A 7752-nucleotide genomic window follows, 5' to 3' on the forward strand; every position below is an offset into this window, starting at 1 on the left:
TGGTATGTCTTGCTTTTTAGCAACACGAATATCGCAGTATTGGCTGTCAGTTGGCAAGGTGATGTATTATAGGGTGTTTTTTTTGTATGACTGTAGATACAATATTTATCCTGCTTTGTGAATGATATTACAGGTTATGTGATATGAAGTGTATAGTTAATAAGTGAAGGCTCATGTTTGAAATTACTGAGATTTGAAATGATTGTGAGTTTATAGTTCCTATCAATGTGGTCTTTACGTTGACACAATAGAGACCAGATGATCGCTTTTAATTGTTTGCCATGCCATTAGCTCTATTAGCAAGTATACTTATATGCCTTCTGAGCATAAATATATTATTGTGTTTGATTTACTGATAGTCCAGTAACACTGTATCAGTATGTCGTGCTGTTCACTCTTTGAATTTTCCCTTTTCCAAATGTTCACAGATTCGATTACTTACCAAGTGAAATTCCTTTTCATTGTTGCCATGAGAACATTCAGTGTCAATGTATAAGAATTGTCTTTTTGTATGTTGTTTTAGTTTTTGCATGATATGATAAATGATATTTGTCATACTTTGTGAATGATACAGTTTATGTGATATGAGGTTTATTGCTGAGAATTGACGTTTTAAATGATTGTGATTGTGAACATACATTTGTTTGACTTTATTTTTCTATCGATGACAATCTTTACATGGAAACAATAGCGAACAGAATGATGATCGATTTTTAGTCTTTATCATGTCATTATTACCAAGCGAGTACACGAATATTGTGTTTGATTTACCTGGGACAGATTCCACTCTCTGAAGATTGTCTTTTGCAAATGTTGACAGATTCGAAAAGTTTATCGAATGACTTTCCTTTTCATCATTGCCATGAGGACAAATTGTCGGTTGTTGGCAAGGTGACGTTTAGTTTTTTAAATGAGGTGAGATGTGATATCTATTATTCTGTGAATATCAATTCTTAGTATTTTATGCCATGTCATGAGAATGTGTAGTAAATATAAGCACACTTTTATCATGTGTGAGTTACGGACAGTCAGGTAGCTTTGTATCATGTTTCGCTTTTCACTCTCTGAAGATTGCCTTTACCAAAGTTCAAACAGTTGATTACTTTATCAAATGACACTTTTTTTTCAATTATTGCCATGAGGACAATCAAAATGATTTTGCATTACTGGCTGTCAGTTGGCAAAGTGGTGAATAATAGTCTATTATGTGAGTGTAGATATTATATTTATCCTCCTTTGTGACTGATAATTATTATAGATTATGTGATTGAAAATGTATTGTTGAGGATCGAAGTGTCATAGTGGAAATCACTGAAGTTTGAAAGAATTGTGATAAATTTTGGTCTTTACGTAAAAACATTGGAGAAAAGATTGCAATTACTATTAGCAAGGGATAAGCATATTATGTTTTACTTACGAATAGTCAGATAAATATGTTTTATTTACGAATAGTCAGATAAATCTGTATCGGTATGTCTTGCTTCTTTATACTCTTTGAATATTCCCTTCTCCGAATGTTAGCAGATTCTACTGGTTCACCGAGTGTGTATTTTTTTTTTTGTCATTGTGACTGCCATGAGAACTAAAACGAATGTCGCAGTATTGGTTGTTGAAGTCGATGTTTTACTTTTTGCTTCAGATGAGATGTGATATTTATCTTTCTTTCTTAATGGCATTATAGGTTATGCTTGAGGTGAAGTTTATCGTTGACGTGTCATATTTTGAAAACACTGAAGTTTTAAATGATTGCCAGTTTATATTTTTGTTTCATTATTCTATCAATGATGATTTTATGTGAATCAATTTTTAGTTCGTACCAAGGCATTATCAGGTAACAAGCACACTTATCGTCGGACCAGCAGGTAATATGTATAAATGATGTCTTGGTTTTCAATTTCTGAATATTGCCTTTTGCAAATATTGTTAGATATTTGAGTTTTGAATGAGTCGAAATATGATGTTTGCCATATGTTAGTGATGTTTTAGGTTATATGATATGAAATGTAGTATTGAGAATTGTTGTCTTACATTCATAATCACTGAAGTTCCAAATGGTTGTGAGTTTACATTTTCTATAATGCTTCCGTCAATTGTGGTCCTTACGTAGAACAACAGCGAACAGATGATCGCTTTTTAGTTTTTTACCGTGTCATCAGCATGCCATGTCGTGTTGAATTCACCTACAGTTGGATAATATCGGTTTGCCAGGTTTTTCATAATTAGAATATCAGCTTGTGCAAATGTTGATGAATTCGTTCAATTTACTGAATGATAATGATTTCCATTATTTCCCATGAGGACAAAGCGAATGTCGTAGCATTAGCCATTGGCAATCAAGGTGATGTTGAGTTTTTGCATGAAGTGAGATACGGTGTTCATCATTCTTTGTGAATAATATAAGTTATGAGATTTGAATTTTGTCGTGGAGAATTGACGTGTCATATTTTAAAATCACCGATGTTTTAAATGATTGCCAGATTATATTTTTGTTTCATTTTTCTATTAATGATAATCTTTATGTGAATACTTTCTTTCACTCCTTTAACATGTCATTATCATGCAACGAGCACCCTTATCGTGTTTGATTTACTTCGGACACTCGGGCAGCAGGTAATATGCATTGGTTTATTTTGTTTTTCAATCTCTGAATATTGCCTTTTGCAAATATTGTTAGATATTTGAGTTTTGAATGATGTTACAGGGTATAAAAATGATGTGAAATTTATCGTTGAGAATAGATGTCTTACTTTTATAATCACTGAAGTTTTAAATGATTGCCAGTTAATATTTTTGTTTCCTTATGCTATCAATGATGATCTTTTTGTGAATAGTTCGTAACTCCTTTAACGTGTCATTATCATGTAATGGGCACAGTTTTCGTGTTTGATTTACCTCGGACAACAGGTAACATGTATTTGATACACTGTATGTTTTGGTTTTCAATCTCTGAATATTGCTTTTAGCAAATATTGTTAGATATTTGAATTTTGAATGAGTCGAGATATGATTTTTGCCATTTTTTAATGTGGTTATAGGTTATATGACATGATATCATTGAGAATTGATGTCTTAGATTCATAATCACTGAAGTTTCAAATGATTGTCATTTTACATTTTCTTTAATGTTTCCATCAATTGTGGTCTTTTTACTATAATGAACAACAGCGAACAGATGATCGCTTTTTAGTTTGTTTGTTTTTTGCCGTGTCACCAGTATGTCATGATTATGTTTATCGTGTTTAATTCACCTACAACTGGATAGTATCGGAATGCCTGGTTTTTCATAATTAGAATATTAGCTTGTGCAAATGTTGATGAATTGGATTGATGTATTGAAATGATATTACTTTCCATTATTTCCCATGAGGACAAAGCAAATGTCGCAGCATTAACCGTTGGCAATCAAGTTGATGTTGAGTTTTTCCTTGAGGTGAGATACGATATTTATCATTATTTGTGAATGATGTTATAAGTTATGAGGTATGAAGTTTATTGTAGAGAATTGACAAGTCTTATCCAAAATCTCCGAATTTTGAAATGATCGTGATTTTCTTTTCTTTTTTTAATGAAGTCTTAACGCAGAAACAATAGGGAAAGGATGGTCTTTGCCATGACATGAACATACAATGATAAGATGAGAGAAATTATCGTGTGTGACTTACGCACAGTCAGGTGCTATCTGTATGACTTGCTTTTTAACAATTTGATTACTGTTTTTACCACTGCAAAGTGTTAAAGAATCGATTGGTTTATCGAAAGACATTCCTTTTCATTATTGCCTTGATACAAAGCCAATGTTGTAGTATTGACTATCAGTTAGCAAGGTGGTGTATTACTTTTTGCGTGAGTGTAGATATGATATTTATCCTCCCTTGTGAATGATAATGCAGGTTATATGATGTATGAAATGTATCGTTTTATCGTTTCATATTTGAAATCATCGAAGTTTCAAATGATTATAAGTTGATATTGTCTCTTATGCCTTTATCAATTATGGTCTTTAGGTAGAACAACAGCGAACATCGCTTTTTGGTTTTTACCATGCCATGAGCATGTGGTGAGCACGTTTATCATGTTTGATTTATATTGGTCTATAGAACAATATTGGTTTGTCGTTTTTTACATTTTGGATATCGCCTTTAGCAAATGTTAAAGATTCGATTAATTAATCGAATGACATTATTTTTCAATGTTGCCATGAGGACGAAGCTAATATCGCAGCATTAATTGTTAGCAAGGTGATGTTTGAGTTTGAATGAGTTGAGACATGATTTATCATTCTTTGTGAATGATACAAGTTATGATCTACGAAGTATACAAATGAGAATTGACGAAATGATATCTCAGTTGATTTCACAGGAAACATTATTGCAACCGCAATATTGCTTGACTTGTTTGTGGCTTGACTGATTTGATATTTATAAATTGGCACTACGCTACTACCGACTGTGTTATTATACAATCGTGAATGTCCCACTATGCAAGAAGATGAGATTCATTGTTGCTGCGTTTTTGACAAAAATTTGCATCAAGTTGTAGTATAAAGTTTTGTTAAACTCCTTGTTCAGTCATATTAAGAGACTATTCGAACATGAGAGTTACATCTTAACTCTCATCCCTTTGTTACTGTGTGATAGTTGTCAAAGTTGTTTCGAACTTGATGCACGTTATACTCGATGGTTTAAATCCTTCTTCAAAGAGCAAATATTAGGTATATTTGTGCAATGGTTATTTTCACAGAGGAAATCCAAAAAAGATGTGCGTCTTCGCTTGTTTTGAGATATACGTGTTAACGAGAGAATGGTAAGGAAGCATAAGTATTTGGATGAAATGTATTAAACATTCCCTTTTCTTTGAAAAACTAGTGTTCATTCCTTATTTTGAGTAATGAGAGCGACTTTTAAATCGGGCGGAAGAGAAAAAAAAATGAGAAAAAGAGTACGAAATAGGAGATATAAACTTGAAATCGTGAACGATGAGATGAGGCCAGACTGAAGAGAGAGTGCCTTTCGTGGTCGAGGATGTTATGATGAGTGTTAAACATTGTTGCTGCTGAGCTGTTGAGCTGAAAAGAATTAAGTCGCGAAAAACAATAACGGCAATTCAATGAGTTTTTTTTTTTGTGTGTGTGAATTACAGTAATTTCATTATTTTCTTTGACGTTTATTAAGTAAACGAATGCAAATGATGCTGCATGATGTTGTCCAATGAACGAGAAAACTCCGTTGTATTATGCATCATTTCGGTAAAGAATTTACCAATTAAGCTAGAAATAGAAAGTTATGGCTAGAGTTATAGCCTATAGAAAAAAAAGTTAAATGCATACATGTTTCAAAGTCCAACAACAAGCAAACAGACAAACAAACAAACACACCTCATTTTGTAGAAAATCTGCTCATCATAAATGTCAAAGTGGAGGAGGGGGATGGGGTGGGGAGAAACCAGGTCACTGTTAAGGTCATTCTATAGTGTTTACATGTAGCCTAAAATTCCATCTGCTTGCCTTAAACTTGAGTTACTATTACAAACAAACAAGAACAAAAACAAAGCCCAAACCCACTCACACACAGGGGAAGCTGCAGTGATTATTGCGGTTTTAATAGCCAGGTGTTGACTGTTGTCGGTGCCATGGCTGGGTGCTTCAAATCAGTGTACTGGTGTCTCGATTTACCTTTCACAATAGCAAGGGTGATCCTCGGATTGATGGCTCAATATAGGGCGGGTCGCCGATCAATGGCGTTCCTCAGAGGGGCTGGGACATGCAATCATATCACAGTTAGGTTCAGGAACCAAAAACCAACTATGATAGTAGCACACTATCAGTACTCGGACAATGCCCAGGAATGTGTCATTAGATCGCAAACTTTGAGGCAATGTAAAAATCAGACATTTCATTTGCTATATATATATATCTATATATATATATATATATATATATATATATATATATATATGAGATATGAGAAAGGAAGGAGAAATATAACCCTGACATCATTCCTCTTACTGTTCCTCCTTTTCGGAAAAGCGTAAGAGTTGAAAAATTGGTCTCAGCCGCTAATCGAACCCGGGTCTTTGGCATGGAACGCCAACGCCTTATATTATATCTATATCTATATATCTATATATAGATATATCTATCTATATATGTATAAATATGTATATATACATATATTATATACATATATACATATATTATAAACACACACGCATATATATTGTGATATGATTGCGTGTGTATATGTGTAATTATACATGAGTTATATGTCAATCACAGGCAAACAGACAAGTATCTGTGGCACAACAATTTTAGTAACGTCGTGGCATTTAATGATAATTGAGTTTTCGCGTAGAAATATCCCTCTTCGACGGATGAGGTAACAATAACAGTGCTTAGCTAGCCAGCCCCTTTGTTTCTAGTCAATATTATGCGCATCCAGACAGTTGTCTAAGAAGAGCCAATTACCGCACAACGTAATCATTCGAGATAATAGAATTGAATGCTATGGATGGTTAGAGAAGACAAAAAAAAAATCACTGGGGTGTTTCATAAAGCTATACTTAAAGTTACGAACGACTTAGGAACGACTTGTGATCAGTTCTTGCGCTGAATTATTGAAATTCTGATTAGTATAGCACATCAGAACTGATCACCAGTTGTTCTTAAGTTGTTTGTAACTTTAAGAAAAGCTTTATGAAACATCTTCTGAGACGGGGATGGGACGGAGAGATAATTGTCCAAACGCCGTTCAGGCTTGAAATATGCTCCGTATGTGGTGTTCTCGTTGTGCAACCAATGGAAGTAGTGCGACCACCTTTCTCTATCGTCGAAATTGTTGCATCACCTATCCTTGTCCCATGCACGTGTTCACAATGAGACACTTCTAGAAGCAATTACCATTGGTTATTAAAGTAATGGGTATTGTAGCCTGGTCTACTGTTCATGTGTGTGACGCGCATTGATTCCAAAACCACATATTTAGCAGCGGATACTACTACGGGCTACTGTGTTTATCTAAAATACACCACGTAAGTGTTATGGGCCTCCAAGCCTCAGATTGTTTTGCTTCAGGCAAGGTCAGGTGAATATGCATGCAAAACATGCACAATCCAGTAAGAACAATCGGTATTATTACACGGAAAATGAGCTTCTCACTGCCTTGCTCATGCAACAGTAAGATTTTGAATTGATTGTAGTTGGTAAAGAGTTTAACACAGGTCTCTTATGCTTTCTTAACCTTCTGTGTACCATATTTATTTCATGTCCATAGGTTTATATGTGAAATGTGTGAATATTTGGCTCACTGGTACAGAAAGGGTTAAGCGAGATTTGGTATGGAAGAAATATCGGATTTTATTTTCTTTCATTTCAATACTTTGAAAATAAAGATTTCTTGCATGACATTAGATTCAGTCGATGTAAAAAAATATTGGTGAAAATTTGGTGGAAAAGACTTAGAAAAATCCGAAAATTCATCCAAACATTAGCAAATTTACTTAGGTTTAATCATTTCATCATCTCCCCGTTTCTACTGGAAACTGTACAATGATTAGAAAATATGAAAAGAATTTTACAAAAGCTTCAATATTTATTTTTAACGACATACACACATTTCCTCAACATGTGACTACGATAAGTTAGGGCAAGTAATACTGTCAATGTCTTCTATAGAGGTATAAAGGTCAAGGCTTTATCGATCTCCCAGACACACACAAAAAACAAACAAACGTTGTTTTAGATTATTCTTTACTAAT

The sequence above is a fragment of the Diadema antillarum genome, unplaced genomic scaffold (genome assembly GCF_040938485.1).
Source record: "Diadema antillarum isolate AM-2024a unplaced genomic scaffold, OU_Dant_1.0 scf00000125, whole genome shotgun sequence".
In the NCBI taxonomy this organism is placed as follows: Eukaryota; Metazoa; Echinodermata; class Echinoidea; order Diadematoida; family Diadematidae; genus Diadema; species Diadema antillarum.